Here is a 15,014-nt window from a genome sequence, read left to right on the forward strand (position 1 = left end):
TATAAAAATATATTTGATTTGCCTTTGCTTATCGAACTGTTCACGAAAATTTAGATCAATATGAAAAATGCATTTTTCAGCCAATAGAAGATATTTTGATTAAGAGTCCATACGTACCATGTAATTATGATATGGGTTTAATTTATTGTCAATACTTGCTATAAATGGAATATAAAATCTATAATATTCAAAGTTTTATTCCATATATTCATTCAAAAGGAATTACAAAAAGGGAGATTTTCCAATGGTATTTCATGAACTGGCATTTGGCTCTTTTACTTAGCTGAAAGAGCAAACCACTATTCCCTAACAGTTTGCCCGAATGGCCTGTTCCTATTGGCTGAAGACTGTGTTTCTTTGACGTTCCCCGAAAGGAGTGTTCCTATTGGCTAATTTCCTTACCGTTGCCCGAATGGAGCGTTCCTATTGGCTAAGGACATCGAAAGATAACTCTTATGTCGTTCCTTAAGGCTGGATTTTCTTTCCAATGTTTTACTTCCAAAATGACCTCACTGAGGCCATCTGTTGATAACTTCAGGAACATGGGCCCAGTTCGCTAAATTAACTATAAAACTATTGTATTTTTTATTTAAGAATACGTACAAAATATTCATTACATATAATAGATATGAAATTAAATTATTTTATTCAATAACAATGTCTAGATAAACAGTATATTGACATTTATGAAATAATCTTAAAGAGAAATACTTTTATAAAGTTTTGGCAAAATTTATTTAGCACAACAGCAAGGGTCCAAAATTGCCAACAATTTAATTAGGTAGAATATTTCATTTAGAGAAAGTTGATAATCACTTGGATGATATATAAAGCGGAAAATATATATTTTTAAAATATAAATTCCTCCTACTGCTAGAGAGGTCATGAATAAAATATTTATCATAATTCCTTTTCTTTCAAAGTAGAAAGGTTTGCAGCCCTTATCACTGAGTGGCCCTTAAATATCCTTCACCCTTAAATATCCTTGACCCTAAAATATCCTTCACCCTAAAATATTAAAATATTCTTGATCCTCACCCTAAAATATCCTGCACCCCAAAATATCCTTCACCCTTAAATATCCTTCACCTTAGAATATCTTTCACCCCAAAATATCCTTCACCCCAATATATCTTTGACCCTTAAATATCCTTCACCTTAGAATATCTTTCACCCCAAAGTATCCTTCACCCCAAAATATCCTTCACCCCAAAATATCTTTCACCCTAGAATATCTTTCATCCCAAAGTATCCTTCACCCTAAAATATCCTTGACACTAAAATATCAAAATATCCTTGACCCTTAAATATCCTTCACCCTAAAATGAGAGGAAAAGTTGATTTTCCAAATAAGGGTTTACATATTGTTTTTGTCGTGGATCACGTGTGTCTGTCATGTGTATGTAGATCATTAGGTGAGGTTTGTTAATCGATCGCTCTGTCTCCATCAAAAGGGTCTCTGAGAGGGAGAGAGAGAGAGAGAGAGAGAGAGAGAGAGAGAGAGAGAGAGAGAGAGAGAGAGAAAGAGAGAGTCTTTATCTCTCATGTCTGTCTGGTCATGAATGGCAGAGGCAAGGGACAGTGACATTGCCCTATCGAGCAGGACAATGCCCTAGAGACTCACCATACATAAAGTACATACGATCAGACCCCAAGCCCCTCTCCATCCAAGCTAGGACCAAGGAGGGCCAGGCAATGGCTGCTGATGACTCAGCAGGTAGACCTAAACCCCTCAGATCCTTACCTCACAAGGATGGTAAGGCTGCAGCGACTAAAGCAAATAACGAGTTTGAGCGGGACTTGAACCCCAGTCTGGCGTTCACCAGTCAAGGACGTTACCGCCTTAAATTCATATATATTTTGGTTCCAATTTCGAACACACCATGAAACATGACGTCTTTTTTCCTAAAAGCAAATTGTAACTAATGTTAACATACATCACACGAGTAAATTGAAGCTGGTTTTCTTAGAGATCAAAAGCTAACTAACTTCTAGCCTTTGCTAACTACCAACCTTCGTTTGTTATTCATGTAGGTGGGCATATTACGATGAAGCTCAGAAACGTTGATGGAAACTTTAACTGCGCTAATATTGAGGAGAATTTAATATGTAAAGGTTTATTTTTTTTTTTAGACATTTCTATTGAGAGAGAGAGAGAGAGAGAGAGAGAGAGAGAGAGAGAGAGAGAGAGAGAGAGAGAGAGCATGTTGTTAATTACACAGTATGACTTTCCTCCTCCTACATTAAAATGTTGCAAGATATTCTATTTCAAACTTTGACATATTTATATTAGATGTTGAAGATTTATAAAGAGTTTTCGCTATTAACCAATCTTTGAATGAATAAATTTGTTCATTATTTTATTCAATGTTAGTAAGATTGTTCATTTATTCATTGTTAGTTACATTGTTCATTTACGTCACGTAGTTTGTCAATGATTGGAAAAAATAACTACTTCGGAATACCTCTATTTTTTTTTTACTACGGCAGCAAAGAACCAAGAGTTCTGGTGGCCTATTGGAAACGTCCCTGCCTAGCAATCTGCTGGGCTTGGGTTCGAGTGTAGCTCAATAGTTTCTTGTAGTGTCTGCAACCTCACCATCCTTGTGAACTAAGGAGGGGGGGGGGGGGTTGGAGCCTATAAGTCTACCTGCTGACATCATCAGCCATTGCCATGCCTTCCCTGGTCCTAACTTGGGTGGGTAGAGGCTTGGGCACCGTAAGTCTTGAGGGCATTGTCCTGCTCGCTTGAGCATTGTCATTCATGAGTGGCCTTTAAAAAAAAAGAGCCCGTGCTTGGCCACTAGAATTAGGCTATCTAGAACAAAACTCTCTAGTTGTGTATCCTGTTCCAAGGGCATATATAGCGTGACCCCCTGGATGACCTACTTTTCGTTGACCTTCGACTTGGGGTTTAACTCTGACCGTGTTTAGTTCAAATCGATCAAACTGAATCAGCTGATTAATGCTTCTACGTTGCGCTGATCGTCTGACATACCCAGGGAAAATTCCTTTAATTAGATAGTTAATTTAATTAATGTACTTTATGAGAGGTTTTGAGCAGACGCGAAATTAATAACATGTTCTTGCAAATTTTGGGCTGATTTGAAATTATTGGTCAAGTATGAAATTAAAAAATAGGGTATTTTACAATTTCTGAAATTTCATCACAAAAATAATGTTATTGCAAATTTGGATGAAGCTAGAATTATTTGATGGTTATGAAATGAAAATATGGGTATTTTACCATTCATAAAATTTAACAAATGTTCTTTCAAATTTGGATGAAATTTAAATTATTGTTCACGTATAAAATGAAAAAAAAATATGGGTATTTTATAATGTCTGAAATTTCAAGACAAAAATAATGATATTGCAAATTTGGATGAAAGTTAGAATGATTTCACTGCTTCCAGCACTCTTTCCTTAAACAAGATTCTCAGTTCTTCCTCTTTCAATTTCCACCACTTAATCTTTGGGTCCATTCTCGTCTTTTTACTTCTCCTACAATTTCTTAGTCTGCAATCAATTACTACTAACCTCTATTTTGAGGTGTCATCCTTCTAGCATTAGATGCTCTCCGTCCTCTATTTTGAGGTGTCATCCTTCTAGCATTAGATGCTCTCCGTCCTCTATTTTGGGGGTGTCATCCTTCTAGCATTAGATGCTCTCCGACCTCTATTTTGGGGTGTCATCCTTCTAGCATTAGATGCTCTCCGTCCTCTATTTTGGGGGTGTCATCCTTCTAGCATTAGATGCTCTCCGACCTCTATTTTGGGGTGTCATCCTTCTAGCATTAGATGCTCTCCGTCCTCTATTTTGGGGTGTCATCCTTCTAGCATTAGATGCTCTCCGACCTCTATTTTGGGGTGTCATCCTTCTAGCATTAGATGCTCTCCGTCCTCTATTTTGGGGTGTCATCCTTCTAGCATTAGATGCTCTCCGACCTCTATTCTGGGGTGTCATCCTTCTAGCATTAGATGCTCTCCGTCCTCTATTTTGGGGTGTCATCCTTCTAGCATTAGATGCTCTCCGACCTCTATTCTGGGGTGTCATCCTTCTAGCATTAGATGCTCTCCGTCCTCTATTTTGGGGTGTCATCCTTCTAGCATTAGATGCTCTCCGACCTCTATTCTGGGGTGTCATCCTTCTAGCATTAGATGCTCTCCGTCCTCTATTTTGGGGGTGTCATCCTTCTAGCATTAGATGCTCTCCGACCTCTATTCTGGGGTGTCATCCTTCTAGCATTAGATGCTCTCCGACCTCTATTCTGGGGTGTCATCCTTCTAGCATTAGATGCTCTCCGTCCTCTATTTTGAGGTGTCATCCTTCTAGCATTAGATGCTCTCCGACCTCTATTCTGGGGTGTCATCCTTCTAGCATTAGATGCTCTCCGTCCTCTATTTTGGGGTGTCATCCTTCTAGCATTAGATGCTCTCCGTCCTCTATTTTGAGGTGTCATCCTTCTAGCATTAGATGCTCTCCGACCTCTATTCTGGGGTGTCATCCTTCTAGCATTAGATGCTCTCCGTCCTCTATTTTGAGGTGTCATCCTTCTAGCATTAGATGCTCTCCGTCCTCTATTCTGAGGTGTCATCCTTCTAGCATTAGATGCTCTCCGACCTCTATTTTGAGGTGTCATCCTTCTAGCATTAGATGCTCTCCGTCCTCTATTCTGGGGTGTCATCCTTCTAGCATTAGATGCTCTCCGACCTCTATTTTGAGGTGTCATCCTTCTAGCATTAGATGCTCTCCGTCCTCTATTCTGGGGTGTCATCCTTCTAGCATTAGATGCTCTCCGACCTCTATTTTGAGGTGTCATCCTTCTAGCATTAGATGCTCTCCGACCTCTATTCTGGGGTGTCATCCTTCGAGCATTAGATGCTCTCCGTCCTCTATTTTGAGGTGTCATCCTTCTAGCATTAGATGCTCTCCGACCTCTATTTTGAGGTGCCATCCTTCTAGTATTAGATGCTCTTTGACCTCCAGGATGTCCTCAGAACCAAATCTCTCCTCTTCCTCTGAGAACTCTTCATTACTGCTCCGCTCCTTTGAAAGATTTCTATTTCTTCTTTCTGCCTTTGAGAGCTCTCTTTTCCTCCTCTCTCTCTTTGAGAGCTTTTTATTATTCTTCTCTTTCTTTGATACCTCTCTGTTATTCATCTCTTCCTTAGTGACTTCACCATTACTGGTCTCTTCCTTAGACACTTCAGCATTACTGGTCTCTTCCTTTGAGAGCTTTCTTTTTCTCCTCTTTTTATTTGATAGCTTTTTATCACTTCTCTCTGTCTTTGAATCGTCTTCAGACCGATGTTCTTCAAGAGTAGGAACTTTTTCTTCTTCCTCCTTCTCCTCCTTCTCTTCTTCTGCATCCTCCTCTTCTCCTCTTTGAGGAAGGCCCGGCTCTTTTTCTTGTTTTTCCACTGGAAGATCGATTTCATCCTCCAGTTCATCCTGGAAAGTTTCTTCAGCTGGAAGAAATTCACCATCTTCCAGCTCTTCTTGGACCATTCTTTCAGCTGGAAGATCGATTTTCTCTTCCAGTTCATCCTGGAGTACTCCAGCAGGAAGATCAATTTCATCTTCCAGCTCTTCCTGGAACCCTCCTACAGCTGGAAGAAATTCACCATCTTCCAGCTCTTCTTTGAACATTCCTACAGCTGGAAGATCGATTTCCTCTACCAGTTCATCCTGGAGTACTCCAGCAGGAAGATCAATTTCATCTTCCAGTGCATCTTGGAGCACTCCTTCAGCAGGAAGATCGATTTCATCTTCCAGTTCTTCCTGGAAAGATTCTTCAGCTGGAATAAATTCACCATCTTCCAGCTCTTCCTGGAACCCTCCTTCAGCTGGAAGAAATTCACCATCTTCCAGCTCTTCTTGGAACATTCTTTCAGCTGGAAGAAATTCACCTTCTTCCTGGGTAGTTTCTCCGATTTCCTTGAGAAGATTCTGCAAAAGCTCTTCCTTTCTCACAGTCTCACCTAACCAGGTTCGATAAACCGATGTACCCATTGCCATCCTCCGTTAAGGAGAATTCTTACAGCTTTCTTCATTGCCTCCATTTCGAAATTCATGCAAAATGCTTTGAAAACTTGAGAAGCCATATCTATGATTACCGAAACCTTTCCTGAATTTAGCATTATTTTTGTAAAAAGCGAGTTGAGGAGAGAGAGAGAGAGAGAGAGAGAGAGAGAGAGAGAGAGAGAGAGAGAGAGAGAGAGAGAGAGAGAGAGAGGCCATTAGAATACGACAAATTCTTCTTTTGGCTTCAACTGGAGTCCAAATGTCTTCAGGTATGAAGGAGAGAGAGAGAGAGAGAGAGAGAGAGAGAGAGAGAGAGAGAGAGAGAGAGAGAGAGAGAATCCACAAGATAAAGAAATACAGAGAGGAATTAAAAAAAACAATAACAAGAGGAAAGATTTATTCATAGATTTCTTTCTGTGCGAATCGTAACATGATTATCAGCTAAGACGCTTCTGAGGCAAATCTAACCCTCTGAAGACATTCTGGAAGCGTTCTTATTTCATCTTCGTTCATTCCCAGAATGTAATGTTCGCCTTCCGTATGATTTTCCTTTGTATTCGTGTTAACAATTATGGAAATGACTGAAGGATTAAAGAATTCCAACTCTCTCTCTCTCTCTCTCTCTCTCTCTCTCTCTCTCCTCTCTCTCTCTCTCTCTCTCTTAAGAGTCTTCAAAGTGTCTCCGGAGGAAAACAGGACAGTTTTTTCTAATGGAAAAGAGAGAGAGAGAGAGAGTGAGAGAGAGAGAGAGAGAGTCTCTATGAGAACTTTCTCGTTTCCTTCAATACCAGAAGGGCGTATGTGACAGTGGAAGGATTTCATTCTCTATTCCTTCTCTATTGTCTTCAGGCTAATTCTCTCTCTCTCTCTCTCCTCTCTCTCTCTCTCTCTCTCTCTCTCTCTCTCTCTCTCTCTGTGTACTCAAAGAGAACTAAAACTGATTTAGTTTCGTGTTACTAATTGAGAGAGAGAGAGAGAGAGAGAGAGTAGTCTATAAGTAGTTGGTTTTCACAACGCACAATATTAGCAGCTCTTTTAGGCGAAGGACACTCCAAAATCAAACCATTGTTCTCTAGTCTTGGGTGGTGCCATAGCCTCCCTACCATGGTCTTCCACTGTCTTGGGTTGGAGTTCTCTTGCTTGAGGGTACACTCGGGCACACTATTCTATCTTGATTCTCTTCTTCTTGTTTTGTTGAAGTTTTTGTATTTTATGGGTATTTATTTATTGTAATGTTGTTACTCTTCTTAAAATATTTAATTTTCCTTTTTTTTTCCTTTCCTCACTAAGCAATTTTCCCTGTTGGAGCCCCTGGGCTTATAGTATCCTGCTTTTCCAACTAGTGTTGTAGCTTAGCAAGTAATTAATAATAATAATAATAATAATAATAATAATAATAATAATAATAATATGTGTAACCGGACGAGACGGTGGGATAGACGATTCAAAATTCTATACGAAAATTCTTCCGTCAACAGAACCAAATAATTTCTTCTCTCTCTCTCTCTCTCTCTCTCTCTCTCTCTCTCTCTCCTCTCTCTCTCATTATTAATCATAAAACAAGTCTCCCTTTAGTAAGAACCCGTTTAAGAAGAAACGCTCCTTAATCATAATGGAGGAAATATTGTTACAAGCAGTTTATAGAGTGCGGGTGCGAGACTATATAGTCCCTCCCCTAAAAGATTGATGAGAAAGATTTTGTGTCATGATTAATTAGGTGCAATGTACATGCTTCGAAGTAACTATCCTCGTCAAGGGATAGAGGATAAGTATCTAGCCTCACATCATTCACATAGGGGAAATGACATAGAAAACAATGACGTAGGCCTAGTTTTATGTATCAAACCCATTCACTTTATCCTGATCGCGAGAAAGACGTATTTGGTGTTCGAATGTCTTTAATTCTAACTTCGATTCTGCATAAATAGTTATCGTTGTGAACGTTTTATGGTTTTAATAATAACAGAGCCATATTTAAATGAATTAACTTCGACATACACAAAACATAAAGCACAAGTTACGAAAATAAAGTTATGATTTACAGATTTAAAACTAAATTTCAAACGAAGCCGACGCTAAATGAAATCGGACGATTGGACTCTGAGACAAGAACTCCTTTGACTCGCTGTGTGCTTCTCTCTCTCTCTCTCTCTCTCTCTCTCTCTCTCTCTCTCTCTCTCTCTCTCTCTCTCTCTCTCTCGTTGCCTCACCCCAGAACCTGAATTGTTGTTGCTACTGTTGTTGTTTTGGTGTTTGTTATTCATGATGTTGATGGTACTGTTGTTGTTCTGTGTTGTTGTTCTTGATGTATTTGCTGATTGTTTAAGATGTTGTTGCTACTGTTGTTGTTCTTGACGTTGTTTCTCTACAGTTGTTCGTGGTACTGTTTTTATATTAGTGTGTGTTGTTCTTGATGTTGTTGTTCTGTGCTGTTGTTGTTCTTGGTGTTGTTGCTACTGCTGTTGTTTTTGTGTTTGTGTTCTTGTTGTTGCTACTGCTGTTTCATTAGTATTTGTTGTTCTTGATGTTTGTTATTCTGTGTTGTTGTTCATGGTGTTGTTTTTTTTATAATTATTCTCTTGATGTTGTTGCTACTGTTGTTGTTCTTGATGTTGTTGCTACTGTTGTAGTTCTTGGTGTTGTTGCTGGTGTTGTTGTTTTGGTGTTTGTCATTCAAGATGTTGTTGCTACTGTTGTTGTTCTTAGAGTTGTTTCTCTTAATGTTGTTGTTGTTTCCATAACTGTTGTTTTCTATGTTGTTCCTTCTATGGTTGTTTTCCTTGGTGTACCGAGAAAAATTGGTATTATAAATACTTGTCCAAATGAAGTCAAACTTGAACACATACGAACGCAAATACTTAAGAAATGGTTGCAACAACGTGTCCCTCCCTCCCCCTCACCCCTTATTTTAAGGCTGAAATCATCTAAAACAAACGAAAGAGATTTGTCAAATCATAAATCGAGTTCCCAAATGGAGTTTATTATGTTTTACTATAAACTAAATGATAAACTTATGGGTCATAAGTGACATTAATAATTAATTTCTTTGCTTAGATGTTTCTTGAAGTGTCTGCAACCTCACCATCCATGTGAGGTAAGGATGTGGTGTCTGGTAGAGCCTGTAGCTTTACCTGCTAACTCATCAGCAGCCCTTGCCTGGTCTTCCCTGGTCCTAGCTTGGGTGGGGAGGAGGCTCTGTCATTGATCATATCCCTACCTATAACCACACACTACCCAGTTGTGCATTAGCTACGCCCACTTTAACCCTACCCAAGCCCCCACACCTGTCCCACCCTACCCCAGCACAACATATCCTAGCCCCAACCCATTCCCACCCTAGCCTATCCCCAACCCTCCCCCAGCCTAACCAAACCCCTCATCCCTCCCCCAGTCCAACCCAATCACAGCCCCAAACCCTCCCCCACCCTACCCCTCATCCCTCCCCAAGCCCAATCCCCAATCCGTTCCCACCCTTCCCTAACCCCCAACCCATTCCCACCCTACTCAAACCTCCCCCACCCTACCCCTCATCCCTCCCCAAGCCCAACCCCCAATCCGTTCCCACCCTTCCCTAACCCCCAACCCATTCCCACCCTACCCTAACCCCCAACCCTCCTCCACCCTGTCCCATCCCTCCCCCAGCCCCCAAAGCCCAAACCCCTCCTCCCCTTTCCCTTCCCCTTATTACCCCACCCTCCCCTCCCCCTCTACTGAGTGCCAACTGGTTGGCTCCTCCTATTTATACCATCCACCCATTTCGAATCAACCAATCACAGACCTCCATTTCAATTCAGCCAATCACAGCTCGTCTTTATCGAAACTTGTTGCCAAATGTATAATAATCTTAGACACAGAACGAGGGATGAGGTTGCCACACTTACATGCCTTATCTGGCCTTGGCTGCGACCAACTACAGTTTACTAACTGCCAGATACATAATTATTTTCTCAGGTTAAGGGAAATCTTACAAATTTCTGTACATTTTGTTCAAATATTAGAGAAAATGTACATAAAAACAATGGCGTAGGTCTAGTTTTACAAATGAAATTCTTAATTTACAATATTCGCGAAATAAATAATTCTTGTGTTCGAATGTCTTTAATTCTAACTTCGACGTCGCATAAGTAGTTATCAATTTGAGCTTTTCAGGCTTATTATAAACACTTATAGGCCTACACTTAAAGCCTAAATTCCTTTATATAAAGCTATGATTGATTGACTTTCTTATCATAACAGTCATTAGAGATATCAAAAACGAAGTCTCCGTCAAGACAAATCGAACATATCCGAGAAGAGAAATCTTGTGACGGTTCGTTCGTTTGTTGCTTTTCTTTGGTGTCAATATTTTTCTTTCGTTGTTGTACTTAAAAATACAAATTACTCTGTAATTATTTATTTATTTATTTATTTATTTATTTTGTTTATTATTATCTGTAATATATTTCAAATTTACTAAATCTGATAAAGGATCTGACCTTAGTTCAATGTTACTCGTGTGTGTGTGTGTGTGTGTGTGTGTGAGCTTAGAAATATACAAAAAGTGGAAGATAGAAATTAAAGAAGAAGAATGAATAAATATGACTACAAACAACTGCATCTGTGATATCTATTTTCAGAACCGGAATAAAAATGTTAAAACTGAATATTATAAATAGACTCAAACGGGGAAGTCTAAATAAACTGTAATTTTTGTAAAAATAAGAAGACTTAAGCATTTTATTTTTAAACCTTACAGGGAAGACCTGAAGCAAATAATATGATAATTTTTATTTATTGAAAGAAATATAGAAAAGAAGTAAATATTTAGACATGATTTTGAGTAAAAGCAAAATAATATAATAGAAAGATAAACTAAATCGCTAGATTTTTAGAGGCGCCGTTGTAAAGTAGGACCGTCAGGTGAGGCACCTGACGGTCCTGATTTTAGAGAAATTGTCCCAAAATAGGGAAATTTCTAGTGAATCTGGGGAAAATTGTCCCAAAATAGGGATATTTCATTTGTAAAACTAGACCTACGCCATTGTTTTTATGTACATTTTCTCTAATATTTGAACAAAATGTACAGAAATTTGTAAGATTTCCCTTAACCTGAGAAAATAATTATGTATCTGGCAGTTAGTAAACTGTAGTTGGTCGCAGCCAAGGCCAGATAAGGCATGTAAGTGTGGCAACCTCATCCCTCGTTCTGTGTCTAAGATTATTATACATTTGGCAACAAGTTTCGATAAAGACGAGCTGTGATTGGCTGAATTGAAATGGAGGTCTGTGATTGGTTGATTCGAAATGGGTGGATGGTATAAATAGGAGGAGCCAACCAGTTGGCACTCAGTAGAGGGGGAGGGGAGGGTGGGGTAATAAGGGGAAGGGAAAGGGGAGGAGGGGTTTGGGCTTTGGGGGCTGGGGGAGGGATGGGACAGGGTGGAGGAGGGTTGGGGGTTAGGGTAGGGTGGGAATGGGTTGGGGGTTAGGGAAGGGTGGGAACGGATTGTGAAAGTAAAATTTTTCTGGTTTGCTGTTGTGAGTTATATTCTAATGTTTTTGGTTGAAAAATATATCTTATTAGAAAGAATATGTTATATAATGTACTTTGTGAAGATGATGAACTATAGGTAGCACTTGTAATAGCTCGAGTTGAAGAAGTACTAAGGGAGAATTACCTCATATTTTGGGGAAATTTGAGGGTTTTCTAGGGATTTCCTGTGAGCAAGCATTTGATAATCCTACGGAAACAAGACCACTTACGTAAACTTTTTGTACCTAATGATGATTTTAATCGTGTTTTTTGTGTATATAAAGTAAGTATCGTTGGGGTAATCACGAGGTTTATAAATTTAATGTTATGGAAATCTATTTATGTAGGTGGTACTCTTAGAAGTGTTATAGAAATTATGAAAAAGTTAGTTGAATGTCCTAAGTCTGTTGTTAGCCGTCACGTGTTTCTCCCATTATGTTTGGCCTAAGGGAAAATTCCTTCCTAATCAAAGTTTCTTTTCAGGTTGATACAAAGGAAAGTTATAAAAGAGTTAATTTCAGAAGGTGTTTAATGTAGGTCTGTAGGTTGTTCCAATCAAATAGATGTTTAAAGATATTAATTAACCTTTGGTATTACTTTACTAGTGCTGTTGTCCCACATTTCTGGCCACATTTCACGAAATAAACATTTGCTGGAATCAATAGTTTAGTTTGTGGATGTATAAACATCAGTTTGAAATCTATTTTAAAGGAAGACAAATTCACATTTGTCCATTGTAACTTAACCTAACCTAACCTACCATCCAGGTCCATACCTAACCTACCCTAGGATGCAAGGGTTTGACCTTATGGGGCAAAGACCCCTATTTTATATGGGGCAAAGACCCCTATTTTATATGGGGCAAAGACCCCTTCTCTTCCTTGACCCAGAAAACCTTGTCATTGAAAAGCATTAATTAAATCATTTTTATCATGATTTATGATATCGTGTCCATTTTAGACTCTGACGGAGAATCATTGACCTTTGGTGATGTGTTTTACTCAGCAGGATATTTGGTGGTCAATAGAAAGGAAATTTTTACCAGAATCATTTTCCTTTTGTCACGGGAGCCTTTGTAGTTGGTTGGGACAGACAGCTTCTGAAATCCCAAACAGTTACGACTCTTAAAACCACATTTTAATAAAAAGGGAGACACAAGATCACTACTTAGCCTAAGGTTCCTCACCTAACCTAAAGTAACCTAGGAGCCGTATCCTTACCTACCGAGAGCTGACCGCTGTATCCTTCGCTTACCCTAAGACTTTAAGTCTCAGCCCTGTGTCTGCTTCCAAACCGTCTTCACTCCTTGCAATGTAACACTGAATCCTATTTCATAAAACTTAAAACTTAATTTATTTCATCGTATTTGAGACCAAGATAAACCACATTTTCCCCAAGAAGAAAATCTACTTCACAATAATAGTTTCCGCCTCCTGTCCCAATAATACATCCATCCCAGATTAAGTATTGTGTTGCACACGGCCATTTTGTATATTGAATTGGAGATTTCCTCCGCGCTCACCTACGGTCGCACGCCAATACCTAATCCAGTGCAGATCACTGACCCAGTCTGTGGTTCCAGTCTAGCAGCCCCTGTGGCTGTACCCTTCGGAGGTGAGCTGACCTACGCATGTTGACGAGGCCTATCTTTGCTTGGGCCAAGTGATGGAGGATCACTGTTCACCTGGACGATGTAGTGTCGTGTCAATCTCTTCTTTCCCGAGGTACTTCGGTAACTGCAAAAGAGATGTCCTAGTGGTTTGTGGACTGCAGCCAGATGTAGCACGCTGTCTCGTTGTTCCGTGTGCCGACCCCCACTCCAGCTGCACTGCATTTCAGCGATGCCTGTGGGGGGTGATGCCTTCCCTTACAAATTCTGTCTCCAAATTGCATCCAAAATTGGTTCCAAACCTTCCAGGTTCCATCTTTGGAAATGCAACAGAGCTGGAACAGCTCTGAGAGTCTCGTACAACAAATCTATTCAAGATCTCTCCAGCCTTCTCTTCATGAGTTGTCTCGTGGACAGAGCATGAGTCCTGAACATCTTGTTTAATTGTATCTCTCTCTCTCTCTCTCTCTCTCTCTCTCTCTCTCAGTTAGTAAAAGTGAACAGCGGCTGATTTGGGTCTACCCCAGTCTCTCTCACAGAAGGGACTTACAGTCCAACCGAGACAAAAGTTGACGAGATGGACGCAATGTCAGGAAACCCTCGATCAATTCCAGGATCAGCAGAAGTCTATGGGGACAGGTAGCCGCAGTTCACTTACACTATCTCTTTGGTCCTCTCAAAGCTTCGCTGGTCCCATGGAACTTCAAAAGACGAGGCTTCCAATGCAGCTATACCTGCTCATTTTTCCTTCTGAGAAGTGTCTGAAGGAGAAGATAGTTTGGGGAGGGAGGAGTAGGTGGAGGAGGAAGAAGAGATCACATAACTCTTCTCCCCTTGCTAATGGATCTTCCTTGCTACCATGAATGATTCAGCAGTTCCTACTGATTAGGGTTCTGCTACGTCTGTTAAACTATCAAGATGTTTATAGACAAGACACAATGAAAATTGACTTTCAATTCAAGAGGAGTCTCTATGAGCGAACTCCCCCGAGGGGGAGAAACACTTGCAGGAGAGACAGACGTTGAACTTAGTTTCCCCCTCGAAGGATGTTCAGGAACAGGGGAAACTAAGTTGGCAACAACCACTGGAGTTTCTGGAGGGGCAGAGTAGTTGGATAACATTAAGTGTGACACCTCTGACACTACAACGTCGACGAGGGCCTGAGGATCTACCTCTGACGGTGACGATGATTGCTGAACAGAAGCACCCATACGGGTAAACTGCAGCAAAGCTTCCTTGGAGGGCGGACCCGTAAGCACCAAGGAAGACCAAATCTGCAACGAAGGGGTTAGTGACAAGGCCTCACCCGGGGGACAAGGTGGGGCCGGTTCGCTAGGGGAAGGAACACCATGAACTGGGGTTGGCCGACATTAACTTGGTCTACACTACTACTTGACGGTCTCTCGTAAGAGGCCGAACGAGTAGGAGCTTCGAGGAGGGTCGGGAGACGGAAGAAGAGGCCTTGGGTTTTCTTTCTTAGACTTCTTCATCCGCCATCGCCCAAACCTCTCCCACTGGCAGGAAGACCACTCCCTACACTCATTACACTTATTTACCCTATCACACCACCGTTGACCTCTGCATACAGGACAAAGGGTGTGAGGATCTTTCTCCACCGCTGACATAAATGTTCCACAAGGGCGGCCAGAGAGTCCAGGGCTGGTACACATGGTTGCAGAAGTCAACTTCACAAACACACACTAGAGAAAAGAAAAAGCAAAAAGTCATTAATGGCTGCCAATATGCGGCAAGGATGAAGAGCCCGTTCACCATCCGAGCCGAACGCGAAGTGAGCTCAATCACAGGGGGGGGGGGGGTAGCAAGCTACCCTCCCCAACCCCTGCTACCTAGTGGTATGGGTAGTTA

General features: G+C 40.6%; 1 protein-coding gene and 1 long non-coding RNA gene across 4 annotated transcripts in view; both read left to right on the forward strand.

The window, feature by feature from the left end:
• The window catches only part of LOC137643796 (uncharacterized), a 703,394-nt gene that overhangs the window by 319,052 nt on the left and 369,328 nt on the right, over positions 1-15,014 (forward strand). The gene's annotated exons all lie outside the window — the stretch shown is intronic.
• The window catches only part of LOC137643798 (uncharacterized), a 96,128-nt gene continuing 92,864 nt past the window's right edge, over positions 11,751-15,014 (forward strand). The window contains exon 1 of one of the 2 annotated variants that reach the window (XR_011045068.1): positions 11,751-11,822. This is a non-coding gene — a long non-coding RNA (uncharacterized lncRNA). The remainder of the gene's footprint in view (positions 11,823-15,014) is intronic. The other variant, XR_011045069.1, reaches the window with a different exon arrangement.

Source organism: Palaemon carinicauda, chromosome 7 (assembly GCF_036898095.1).
Source record: "Palaemon carinicauda isolate YSFRI2023 chromosome 7, ASM3689809v2, whole genome shotgun sequence".
NCBI lineage: Eukaryota > Metazoa > Arthropoda > Malacostraca > Decapoda > Palaemonidae > Palaemon > Palaemon carinicauda.